Genomic DNA, 14,261 nt, shown 5'->3' with positions numbered 1-14,261 from the left:
GGTGCAAACAGTAGACACTATGAACTCTGCTCTTCAGGAAATTAAGCGAAATTCAAGTGAGAATGTGTTGAAGTGTTCACGTCTTCCCAGCACGGTTCCACTTCTGGTCGAGCTAACATCTTCAGTGCAAGATAAGAAATAGTTATTTTCACGCCATTTCCATCTTTGTCTAAAAATTTAGAGTACTGGAAGTCAACTTTTATCTACCGCCCACTTCTCCATCTCTTGAGGTAGACAAATATCCTAACCGCTCACTGCTGCCTCAGTAATAAGGATTTATAGAGTAGGGGAGTAACCTTAGCTTACAAAGTTTATGAAGCACAGTTACAGTATGTTAAAGTACATAATGGTAAACAGTTGCAAAGTAATTCTTCCAAATTCTATGGAAACGCAATAAAAATATTTTTCAAACCCATACCGTCACCACGGAAGCAGGAACATCCACTATTTGGACGTAGGAACCTTGCTACTACTGATGTACTGTGTGTTCAAAGGTTATAAACACTCTCCAGTCAAACGTACCGAAACCGCAAGTGCAGATAGACATTATAATTAAAAACAAATTTTTAGAGATTCTTTCCAGAAATTATTTAAAAGAAATGATGGACCATTCCTTTTAGCTACATGTACGTTATAGTACCGGCGATTTTTTTCTAAAATAGCGCCTTTTCTGTCAATTTCAATGAGTTAAATTTAGCAGTGTAGCGTTTGTTTCTAACGTACTGTTATGTATTTCTTAACATTTCCTTCGTCTCTCTATTTATGCATCCCTTCACCTTTTCTAAGAGAGGTACTCACAAAATTTCTTAATTACATTTTTGTTTAATTTCAGGTACACGTCAGCAAACCAGACAGACATTAAAATACCCACGTTACAGAACCGTAGTTTGCAGCTGTACAAGCAAAACAAAAGGGACAGACCGTCTTCACTTTACCATAGGGGTGTGCCATTTTGTTTATTTCTCTCTAGAAGCATGCTGTGATGAGGGTATTTCAAACTCAAGCATGACTGCAGATGTAATACGTAACTTTATTTTGTTGAGGTGAGGATTTAAATTTACCTACCCATCACGAGGTCTTTATGAAGAGATATATTAGAAATTATAAATGAGCTACACACACAGCTAGAAAGCTAACATTTCCAAATGATTTCCTACGTAATTTATTCTGTTAACAGACATCATTCACCGTCGTTAAAGAGACTAGGAGGCGTCTAAGCAGTGGGTCGCAGTCTGGTGGTGACGCTACTGTAGCAGCTTCCCCTGAAGTAATAGCTGCCGATGTTGGATGAGCAGCGGGACAAGGCTCAGAAGACGAGGATCTTCCACGAAGTCGATGTTGGGAAGTGGCTCTATATGTCAGAGCCCCTACGCTGGGTTGCGGGCTAGACCCAGAAGATCCAGTCTGCTTACTGCAATAAGAATTTATCTACATTCGAATACTACAGACTACGAATGCGCCAATCTCTCCAACTCGGACAGAAAACACGATCATTACGGTGATATGCACGGTAGAAAAGCAACTGATGAGATTCAGCACCAGCGGGGAACGTCATACGAGGACAAGAGGGAGCCAGAAACGCAGAGAATCCAAGATCGCTGTGACCAAGCACGTCGTAACGCAACTGGTGGGGTGTAACGTTCATTGATCCACAGCTCGAAAAAATACAACCCATCCGTTAGTAAAGCACAACAAACATCCTAAAATCGGTGCGACCCTGCTGATAACTATTTGCCTGACCATCGCAAATAAGCATATTACAAACTGAATCCATGGTTATCAAAATTTCGTAGGCCATGCACCCGGTGTAAGGTTGAAGACAACGAGGACATTTGCACGCTGCTTGAATTGTCTGTGTTGACCGTTAGTTGTAAATCATCAATATCAGAAGTGACACAGCAGTAGGCTTTGATTCTGGTGCAGCAAACAGTAGAGAAGCAGTGCAAATCTACTGATGACAATAATTTTCCTCTCCGGCACAGAAGGGTTGAAGCACTGTCTTCATGGTCGTTACAATTAGATTCGTCATGGTCAGAACCTCAGATGGAAATCCAATGAGACAGCGACATTTTTCGAAACGCATGTAGTGATGATACATAATGAGACACTAGAGTCCGAGATGTTACACTGACAATACGCAGTTTCGAATGTTTTTAAATCACCCACATCCTCCAATCGGTCTCTCGCTAAAGAGAGAGCCTAACAGACAGTGATCTGGAGCTACTGCAAGACAGTTACAGGACAGATTCAACACCCACAGAATTGTAGAGTCACTTTGCCTAGATTGCACTCAGATTAACTGGCAAAGCAGAATGCCAAAAATCAGTTGTTGATGTACAATATTCCGATTTACGACATACAAAATTAGTTCTAGGTTTGCACTCGGTGGTAAATTTCTGTCACAGAAGTAACACAGCAACTGGCTTTGATTCTGGTGCAACAAACAGTAGAGAAGCAGTGCAAAACTGCTTGCACCAATAATTTGTCTCTCTGACACAGAAGGGATGAAGCACTGTCATCATGGTCGTTATAATTAGATTCGTCGTGGTCAGAACCTATGATGGAAATCCAATGAGACAGCGACTTTTTTCGAAACGCATGTAGTGACGATACATAATGGGACACTAGAGTCCGAGTTGTTACACTGACAGTACGGAATTTCGAATGTTCTTAAATCACCCACATCCTCCAGTCGGTCTCTCACTAAAGAGAGAGCATAATCAGACAGTGATCCGGAGCTACCGCAAGACAGTGAAGGTCTCTGTTGGATTCCTTTCATGTAAATTTCTTAAATCTGTTGTCATTTACCGCGTAAATTCCTCTTCTGAATTTACTGTGGTGTTTCTGACTATCTGGGAGGAAACTGAGCAGTGAAACATGTTACTTTTACACATAAACACGAACGATCTGTCACACTACTACACTTTAAAACACAGTTTATATGGAATTCATGTCACACAGTATCATACGGAACCTACATCCGCTTTTTCTATATACTGTATATGAAAAGATACTGTCATCCCCCTTCCCTTCTGTGTGAGAGGATGAATGAGCAAATGTATTTCTAGTTGCATGCTTGGTGGTAGCAGACAAGCCTGTCTGCTAGACAACAGTAGGACTAACGTCTTAACAGGTAGCCCAGGTCAGTCTGTCAGCGGCGAGCGTCTGAAGTGGTGGTAAGATCTCCGGCTAAGCGCGTTTCTGCTAATTCCGTAGAACAATGGATTTCTTAAGTTCAGCCTAACTGAAAATTTAATCACCTTTATTTCAGGTTTGGATCTAAAATATCTGATGTTATCTTAAATTGAAACGCAGTGTAATTCGAGTGGGAAGTTCAGAATATCTTCCGGTAGTTGCTTTGTCACTACTTTGTGAGTAAAGTGGAACAACGTGTTGATCAGTAACTCTAAGATCATCAGTCTTAAATGCGAATGTGCGTGAGATTATAACGTCTCGTCTTGAGAATATTTTTCAATATAGCAACTTTTCTTTATGTTCAACCCACGTGGGGTGTACTTTGTGAAACCAGTATTACGTGCTTATACAATTGTTTGACCCATCAGGTTAAAAGTAAGACGATAGTAACCAGTTCGAGGTTTTTCTTTTGTAAATTGCGTTTCGATGTAATTTATTTTATTATCAAATTATTGTGGAGTTGCACTCTTTGTGTAACCCAAGTTGACCACGTAAAATATGTGGTGTAAGCATCAAAGTAGCCCTCAGCTACTCTTTTTGGGCAGATTTCACAGGTAGTTAGTATGAATTTTGTATACCAGCGTGTGGTAATATCATGACGGACAGGATTGCGCTACGAACGTAACTTCTTTAGGTGAAAATTGAATCTATTGGGTGTGATTAATTTCCTCTTGAATATGTTCCAACGTTCTTCGTGTGTTATTTTATGTATGCAGTGTTGTATGTAGTCTCCCAACCTTGGCTCCCTATTTGATGTGTTGTGTAAGAAATTTAAACACATTTTCACAATCCTCAATAAGGCACCAGTTTAGTTATGAATCAAGTTTGATATGCTGAAATTTTAACGAAACAATGATGAATGTTAAAGTAAATGTCCAAATATAAACTGATTTATTTCTTTTTATTTCAATTGTCTTTTTTTAGATATACCACCGGTTATCGTAAGATGAGTACTAAAAGATTATAATTAATGTTAGTCTGGTTGGGAATTTGGTAAGCTAGACTGGATACCTGGTGAAACAGTTGCGCAGTAATGCAAGGTTAACTTCCTCAGATAGCTCACAGCTTTTAACCCGCTTTTATGGTCTTGAATATCAGCACCGCTTTTAGAACAAATTAAAGCAACAACATTACACATGGCGACCCTGTTCTGTGATTCCGCTAGACTCTGGAATCTCTGAAACGTTAGATTGGGAGCGTTGTATAATCTCAATTTTTTTCCCTGCAGCGCTCAAACAACTTCTGCGTTTTTTCTTAGCAGACTTTCAAAAGATTCACGGCGTTGTTGAGCGGCGTAGTGTTGTTTGTCTTGTTTTGTTTTCTATATTTGTGTGTTTTATTTGTGTGTGTTTTTTTCTCACTTGTAAATTGCACTGACTTCGATCAAAGATATAAATTTGTTTTGCGTGTGAAAAAGTGCGTACTAGGTTGGGTACCTTTCGTGTGACTGTCGTAATTTTTGGGGGATATATTTATTCTGATTAGTGTGTTGCGTACCGGGTATAAATTGAACTAATGCAGACACGTAACCAAGCTAAAAGTAGGCGGTCCAACAACTTAAGCAACATGGACCAAGGAGATAATTTGATTTCGAATATTAACACGTCGGACGGTTCCGAAAATGCAATGGGGAATACTTCAGAGGAAATGCAAAACAGGACGAACGGGCTCTCAGCAGAGCCAGAAATTAATTTGCCTCCAACTAACCAAATTTATTTGGCAGAACTCATAAAAGCCTTATTGCATCAAAATAAAGAAAACGCAGAGAAATCCGAAAAATCGTTCCGAGAACAAAAAGATTCATCCGAAAAATCGATCCAAGAGCTAGGCGAACAAATGACGCAGATATCTGAAAAATCGATCTGCGAGCTAGGCGAATAAATGACGCAGAAATCTGAAAAATCGATCCGCGAGCTAGGCGAACAAATAGACGAAAAACTAAACCAGCTGACAAATAAAGTCGACAAGTCGATGCAGAGAGTGTCCGATGATATCTCACAAAGAATAAACAATCTGGCAAGTGAAATAAAAAGTGATATTATGAAAGAATTAGGCCGTACATTTGAACAAATCGATGATCGTCTGCAAGCCTTAAAACAGGGCAAGCGGAGTCGCGATGCGGAATCGAAAGAGAGCGAGGAACAGCTACTTAGGAATTTTCAAGCTCTGAGAGAAGAATGCCAAAGGGAATACCAGCAGGTACTCTCCAGGGTCCAGGAGGCGGAAACGCATTGTCCCACGTCTGTTAGCAACACAGTAGCGAACAACAGTCAAGCGACTCACGCACTCGAACTGCAAGTAGAACAATTGAAGCAGACTGGCGCGGAGGACAACAGACAAATACATGATAAGATTGCGGCATTAGCGGACATCGTAGGCACGATGAAGGTGACGGAGAGCGATGACAATACTACACCGGTAGCGGTCGTAGAGACCAAAGAAGTGCGTTCGTTTCTTAGATTTCAGAAGGACAGTTCGAAGTGAACAGGCGGCACAAAGCTGTAACAGGCGAATTACAAGAACGCGTGGCGCATCTGGAAAGCCGCATGGGGTGTGATTCCAAACTCGCCAATAGCACTAAAAATAGCTGTACGAACAGTGCAGAGAGGGACTCCAGCCACGAGGGAGATTTTGACGGCAGGGATAACTTATTTTGAGGGGCAGACATGAGAAAAATAGAAACATTCAAGGGCCTCGCCGGGAAAAAAATGCGGGGATTTGATTTCAAACATTTCCTTATGGTGAGAAAGTTTGAGATATTTCGAAATTCGCAAAAAGGAATACATCCACGAGGATGGCTCGAGCAATTTGAGTTCTGTCTTCCCTCCGACTGGGAAAGTTCACATAAGATAGAATATATGTGTAGCTATTTGGAAGGCGAACCGGCGATTCGCATGAGGTCGGCAGCGCGTCACTGCAACTCCACTCGTGAGTTTCGACAAGCCCTTCTGTCCGCCTATTGGTCGGAACCGGCACAAGATAGGGTCAAGCATGGGATAATTATGCTGCCAAATTTGAACAAGTCTGGTTTCGGCAGCCCAGCACGCCTATTCGACCACATGCTGCAGGCAAATCAATTTCTATACGACCCATACGGCCCTGCGGAACTAATTAGGATATGCATCACCAAATTGCCGTTGCACTTGCGTCACGTCATTTTTGCGGGACGATGCAAAGAGGACGTGGAAACGTTTAAGACACTTCTCAAAGAGTTGGAATATAATACAGCAGAATGCCCGCCTAATAAGGCACAAACTTATTACGGGGCACAGCAGGGCGATCGCAGTCGTGGCCGTAGTACTAATCAACGGCGTGACTGGTCGTCGCGATGCGAACGGAACAATAATCGCGACCGGTCGTATAGAAACTGGGGTAAGAGTCGCGAACACAGGTGGAACAACGGAAATAATCGAGGACGTGGACAGGATCGTGAACGCAACAGTTACGGCAACCAGAATCGATACTACGGTGAACACGGTGGGAATAGGTCTGTAGGCGGAGTACCTCATGATGTTGAAATTTGGCCGGCTAACCCTAGACATAATCCAGCAAATGGAAATGAACAAAACCGGCAATGACAAACGATCAGCGCAGAAGGCGTCCAATCGGAACAAATGATCGACATGGCAAATGAGTGCATACGGTATATAGAGAGGGAAGATATTAGAGAGGATTTGTTGCAAGAAACTACGAGTGCTAAAATTTCGGGAATAAATCCAGTCGTGACAGTTGCAGTAAATGAAATATGTTTTACGTGTGTCATTGACACTGGAAGCTCTTTCTCCATTGTGAGCGAGGCAGCATTTCAAAAATGCGAAGGGACTGGGACTTGGCCCGTTTTTCAAGTGCGAGGAATAAAGGTGAAGGGCGCAATCTACGGTAAGAGCGTAGAAACCCGAAGGCAGACTCGGCTTAATTTTACCTGCCAGGGAAGAGAGTTTGAGTACAACTTCTTTGTGCTCCCAATGCTGAATGTGGCAATGATTTTAGGAAATGACTTCATGAATGCCCACCATGCAGTAATTGACATGGGTGGAGGAGTAATGACAGTTCAAGTTGGGGATCAGCCAATTAATTTAGTATTTGATGAATGCATATTACGTGCCGAGTCAGAAATTAGTTGCCTAAAATTTCAAGCTCAAACTGAGTCGCAACTCAGACTGGAGATACTCGTGAACTATGTGAGTCGTGCTCTACGTCTGGTGAGCAGGGGAAAGACGTTGTATTTGCTGATGCACTGAGAAAGAGCATCGCGGGTGTCAGAACCACGGACAGGGAAAAGAAGAAATTGTATTGCCTACTTAGGAATCATGAACGGGTATTTTCTGAGACTCCGGGGGCGTTTAAGGTTTTTACTTACCAATTAAGAGTACGTGATCATCAGAAGTTTTCTGTTAGACCATACCCTATTCCCGCGGCGTATAAAGCGCAGGTGGAGAAGGAAATAAGCAAGATGTTAGAACAAGGAATAATTGAGCGGGCAGTAAGCTCGTACAACTCACCCTTACTTGTCGTACCAAAACGCGACAACTCGGTTCGTTTGGTACTAGACTCGAGACAGATAAACACAATTATAATGTCGGAAACGGACAGGCCTGAGAGCCTTGAGGAACTCTTACAACGTTTCCACGGGGTAAAGGTACTATCATCTGTCGACCTCCGTTCGAGTTTTTGGCAAATCGTGCTACACCCATTTTGCAGATTATATACAGCGTTCCTGTGTTATGGAAATTGTTTCCAATTCCGGCGTCTCCCGTTCGGACTAAACGTCTCATCAGTTGCTTTTATAAGGGGATTAAATAGCATTTTGCCTGATGATTTGAAACAGCGAGTGACAATTTACGTGAATGACATATTAATTGCGGAAAAGTCGTGGGAGGATCATAATGACGTTCTGAACAGACTACTGGATGTTTTTGAGAAGGTAGGTGTGCCAGTCAACTTAGATAAGTCACAGTTCGGACGAGAGAACATAAAATTCTTAGGCCATATTGTCTCAGCAAATGGAATACAACCTGACCCGGAGAAGATTTCGGCGAAAGCGGAGTATACAGTACCGACAAATAAAAAACAGTTGCGTGCACTCTTAGGCCTGTGTAATTTTTATAAGCGATTTATAAATTTTAGTGTACTTGGTACACCCAATCTATGCGGACTAACAGGGAAGAACGCTTTGTGGGTCTGGGATCAAGAGGCACAGGATGAATTTTATAAATTGAAAAAGGCATTGGTAGAGGCTCCCATTCTCGTGCATCCCGACCTGACACAAGAATTTTGTTTAATGACGGACAGTTCCTTGTCAGGATTAGGCGCGGTACTGTTTCAAACGGAAGGAAATGATGATATTACAACTTGGAAAACAATCTCGTTTGGGAGCAGGGTGCTCTCTCGATGTGAAAAAAATTATTCCGTGACAGAACTCGAAGCACTCGCGATAGTTTGGCATTCTCAAAATTTAGGTATTTCTTAGTTGGGAGGACCACCAGGGTGTACACTGACCATCGTGCACTCCAATTTCTTACGAGCACAAAAAATCACGCATGGGAGACTAGCACGCTGGGCACTATACCTACAGGAATACAATTTCAATGTAGAATACATTCCGGGACAGAAAAATGTAATTGCTGACGCTTTATCGCGCATTCCTATAGGTTTGGTTCACCCAGAAGAAGGGGAACTCGGTGAAAATAATTTTAGCATCCCATACTTACAGAATGTAGCGTTCGAGAACTTTGTTACCACCCCTTTAGGAAGTATAGCGGACGAACAGGATAAGGACGCAGTACTGAAAGATATAAAGAAAAAGTGGGAGGACAAGGAGAATGTAGGAATACGCCAGTACTACTTAGTGCGCAATAGACTACTATTCAAGAAACGAGTCCCGGACGACTCCAGATGGGTGTTTGTGATTCCGGAGGAACTCGTAAACGAAATAATATGGTACATACATTTGAGTTATGGTCACTTCGGAGCACAGAAATGTTGTGAAAAACTGAAGGAGACATGCTATTTTAATAACATGCTACGGCGTATTCGTTGTGTACTTAGAGTGTGCGGACCTTGTCAGCGAGCAAAGGCGGCCACAGTGACGTATACTGCATCATTGCACCCGATAATACCAAGCAAACTTTGTGACCTCGCGGCCGTGGATCTATTTGGGCCACTAATACGATCCAAAGCAGGTTTCGCATATGTTTTCGTAGCGGTGGAGATAACCTCCAAGTTTGTGTGTCTGACTCCGTTGAGGCGAGCCACAGGAAGGGCAGTGGCAACTGCATTTGCGTAGCATTTTCTGCATGAAGTTGGGCGTGTGGAAAGGGTTATCTCGGATAATGGACCACAATTTAGATCGCAATACTGGCAGCGGATGCTTCGAAGGAGAAGAATTAAACATATATATATATATATATATATATATATATATATATATTTCACCCCAGCTCGAACCCCAGTGAGCGTATTATGCGTGAATTAGGAAAATTATGTAGGTTATACTGCAGTCGTGATCACCAATCGTGGGACATACACCTAAAAGGATTTCAGATCATAATTAATGAGTTGCCTAATACGTCAACAAAGCTTCCGCCAATCACTGTGCTAAAAAACAAGGAGCCCCCGAGCAAAATCAAAGAGGTGGTCCTTGGCCACTAGAGCGGAGACTACGCCGGAACGCAATTGTTGAATTAGCTTTACGCAACATCAAGCGTGCAGCAGAAGCCAGAGTCAAGGCGTATAAGAAAAACGTGAGAAAAACAGTGTTTCATGTAGGACAAAAAGTTCTTATCAGATCACACAAGCTGTCTAACAAACGGTCAGGTGTCTGCAAGAAATTTTTTAATCTCTTTAACGGCCCGTATCGGATAAGGAAGATTCCCCATGAAAACGCCATAGAAGTTGAAAATCTTCGATCGAAGAAATCAAAAGGGCTAGACCATGTGTCAAACGTAAAACCATACATTGAGTAGAAAGGACAGTGAGGAGTAGAGATCACGGTGAAGAGAAACAATTGATTAGTTTACATTTGTGATAAATGCATTTTGAATAATATGTTGGTAAAAATAATGATAAAGATGTTTCTATGTGATTGATTGAGGTGATGTTTTTAGTTTTTTTTCTTTCCTTGTGCAATTAGGATTTAGGTTGGTTCAAATGTGAAGATAAAAGGTTTCTTTGTGAACGAGTGAAATGCTGTTTATGGTTTCTTTGTGTAAATTGAAAAGAGTCGCTCCTGAGAGAAGCAAGATCTCTGTTGAATTAATGCAAAACTCAGGGGAATATCCGATCTGTGGGTATTATGGGTCTGGCAAACCCAGGTCCCCAGCTGTTAGTAGCCTTGTTTCCGATTTTCTGCTTTCAGTGCTACTATCTATCTATTACTATTCTACATCTGTCAGTATAAATGAGGATCTCTTACCATAGTATGCGTGCTGTATGAATATTTTAAGATAGGAGAACTCTGAGAAAGGAATGAGTAAGTTTAGAATCTTGAAAAACAGGATGCAATAATACGATTGTTTAACCATTGGCTTCCGAACATGCGATGATACGTTAATATTGATGATAAGTGTCTTTTTTGTTCTTTATAGCTGAGTATGTAAAGTGCTGTCTGTGGATTTCGTCAGTATATTGATTCCCTTCAAGGTGAAAGAAGAATTGTGGTTTGTGTAATTTACGTGGCCCTTAAATATTATTGTGGTAGTCAAATACGAGCAGTTTTTCAGCAAATGGAGAATGGAAGAGAAATATGGATCCTTTCTGTAGTCTTGATTCATGTTGAGTCAGAGCCTGAAAAATTATTCTGCGTTAATACTTGTCCTAGAAAAGCGACGTTTATGTGTTTTGCTGATGCTGTGAGCATAACAGCTTACTGTTTTTGCTGGTGTGGGATGCACTGCAGACGATATGAGTTGAACTGAAGAAATTTCCCTCTTGAAGGTAGAGGAAGATTAAATAATTTTGATTATGGGACCGAAGGAAAGCTTGGTTTAATGTAATAAGGATGAAGCAAAACATTTGTCATTTAAACTACAGGAGGATTCGGATCTTTTGTGTCAGTTGTAAGTGCAATAGGATGTTAAGATGAAACTGTTTTACAGAATAGAGAGGACCACAATTTTGCCATTCATGAGAAATGAATCCAGAATAACCACCACAGGCGAAATAACTGATTTGGTAGCGAAAGGTTACTTAAAGATGGAACGAAATTGGAGCAAAATGGGTAAGAAAATGTAGTATAACCTGTATAATGAAAATAATCTTACCCTTCTCAGAGTCATCTGTGTGATTAATTCTTGTGATAACGTAATTTTAGATGAAATTGTCTTACTGTTTTAAGTATAGACGTATGAGTATGATAAATGTATAATTGCGAGTCTCTTACCAGGCGTGTCAACTGGTATAAATGTTTTTGCGTGTAAATAACGATTGTCCTTTTTCCTACGTATGTTTAAGGAAAGTTTCTCCATATTTATCATGTGACAAGACATATGCCGCGAGCGTCAAGAAGAGGATGAATTAGAACAATGTTGTAGTGGTATAAACACTGTGTTGAAGTAAAATTGAAGTAGTTTGTTGGATTAACTAGTAGTGGATTGAAGTAAAATTTTGAGTAATTCATGTTTATGGGTAGTTAGTTCGTAGAATAGACAACAGGTGTGCATGTGTATGTGTAAATAACATGTGAACCCTATGCTGTCCTGTACTATACTTGCACAAGGCATAATCCTATTCATTTTAGTGAATTAATAAGTAGCATTTGATTTATTAAAACGCAAGTGAACCACATCAGTGACGTGGATTTAGATATTATATTGTCAGTTCATTTAATTTTTATTTTTATACTGTCAAGTCATTTCACTTTTATTTTTTATATTGTCAAGTCATTTAACTTTTATTTTTATATTGACGATTCATCTAACTTTTTTATTAAAAAAAATTAAGTCTCACTGTTGTTCTTACATATTGTGAAAGACGATACTAAGTGGTATTATGTATGACATTTTGTAATCACATAACTACGATGAACAATTTCTGTGAATGCAGTTGAGAACGTGAAAGCGAACCGGCTAAACTCTTACGAGACAGCGGGAGCAGCGAGGAGGAGGGCTAGTTGTGAACAGGCTGGTTTCCCAGCAGGACACACTGTCAACCAGGCCACTTCGGGAGCGCGGTCGACAACAAAAGAAGGGTACGCGGCAAACACTTTCCCTTGCACCCGGAGCTAATGGCCGGCCGCACCAGTGCGACCCTTCGTGGAGGCGATGACCTGAGATGGCCGAGCGGTCCACCTGCACGCACGCGACCGTGGCGAGACGGCCGCGGTGAAACAACAGAAGACAGGGGATAAAGGGGCGTGGACCCTTTTGACAGGTACTGTCCAGAGAAACTTGCAGACGTCAACGACGACTATCAACATTTCCTGACGGATTCCCACCGTCAAGCGACAGTAAATCATGGTTCGATGTTCTCTGGTCACTAAGGGTGGCACAAAGAAGAGCCATTAAGTGACATCCTTGCCCAGGAATATCAAACTGGCGAGCCAATTGAGGATAACTCAAGAATGTAACAACACAAGGGGCGTGGAGCCTTTTGACACGTACTGTTCAGAGAAACTGGGATACTTCAACGACGCCTATCAACATTTCCTGGCGGATGCCCACTGTCAAGCGACAGAAAATCATAGTTCGATGTTCTCTGGTAGCTAAGGGCGGCACAAAGAAGAGCCATTAAGTGTCATCCTCGCCCAGGAATATCAACCTGGCGTGTCAAACGAGGATACCGCACGAATTTGACAACACAAACATGGAACCAAATCGAGATGTACTTGACACGGGCCACCAAGAGAAACTTCATGAGAGGGCAGAGACGGCGGGATTGCACGCAACAGATGGACAAAAATCCCTACTGACAGCTGCGGCGACGACCCCCCCCCCCCCCCCCCCCCCTCTTATATTGTGCCTCGGAACAGTGGAACGCTGGCCGCGGTGGCCGTGCAGTTCTAGGCGCTGCGGTCCGGAACCGCGGGACTGCTACGGTCGCAGGTTCGAATCCTGCCTCGGGCATGGATGTGTGTGATGTCCTTAGGTTAGTTAGGTTTAAGTAGTTCTAAGTTCTAGGGGACTGATAACCACAGCAGTTGAGTCCCATAGTGCTCAGAGCCATTTGAATCAAACCTAAGATGTTAAGTCCCATAGTGCTCAGAGCCATTTGAACCATTTTTTGAACAGTGGAACTACTGAGTGTGCCAGTGAACAGCGATTATACGGTTCTTAGTCCAGTGCATATACATGTGTTCTTTAAGAGAAACTTTGATCGTGTGTTTTGCAGGGGTTCGATTTATTGGTATTTTTTTTATTAGACTGACTCTTGTATTTTGCAGGTGTTTTATTTATTGGTGTTTTTTTGTTTTTTTTATATGTTGACTATTGTACTGTCAGAGCTGTTTTATTTCTCAATGTTTGTTTTTGTGTTGTATTAGATTTGTGATATTTTGTTTCGTAAATTCATTCCTGAGGCATTGCTTCGTTTATCAGTCAGATAGCTATTCATGCTCACTGGACTGTGATCGATTAGCCTTTGCGTGGGGCATATTTATAGTGAGGAACCCCTTAAGGGTAACAATCATATAATTAATTGTAGTTTCAGTATAATGACACAGTGATCATTGTTTGCTAGCTGACTGAAATATAGTAGAGTGATTAAATTAGTGCCACAAAGTTATTTTAATTCTACAAATTATTAGTTTTATAAGATATAGAATTTTTTTGCGATAACCACTTTGTAAAACATGATTTTTCTCTTACCCTTTTTTTTGCTTTTGCCGATTGTGCATTGTAATGTTCTGCTTTGTAACACTGATGTTATTTGATGTTCTTTTTTTATTGCTGTGGCACCTTTGCTATTTTCATAAATTTTGCTTGTTAATAAACAGTCATAAATTTTCCTGTGATCAGTTGACTCTTGCAATGAGCAAATACTGTTGAACTCCATAAGGGTAACAACTAGAATTGTTTTCATATTAATGACACAGGAACCATTGTTTTTACTTGCTGACCGAATTAGGTCTA

This window comes from Schistocerca americana, chromosome 6, assembly GCF_021461395.2.
Source record: "Schistocerca americana isolate TAMUIC-IGC-003095 chromosome 6, iqSchAmer2.1, whole genome shotgun sequence".
Classification (NCBI taxonomy): domain Eukaryota; kingdom Metazoa; phylum Arthropoda; class Insecta; order Orthoptera; family Acrididae; genus Schistocerca; species Schistocerca americana.
The sequence above is the reverse complement of the archived record's forward strand: the minus strand, read 5'-3'. Positions refer to the sequence as shown.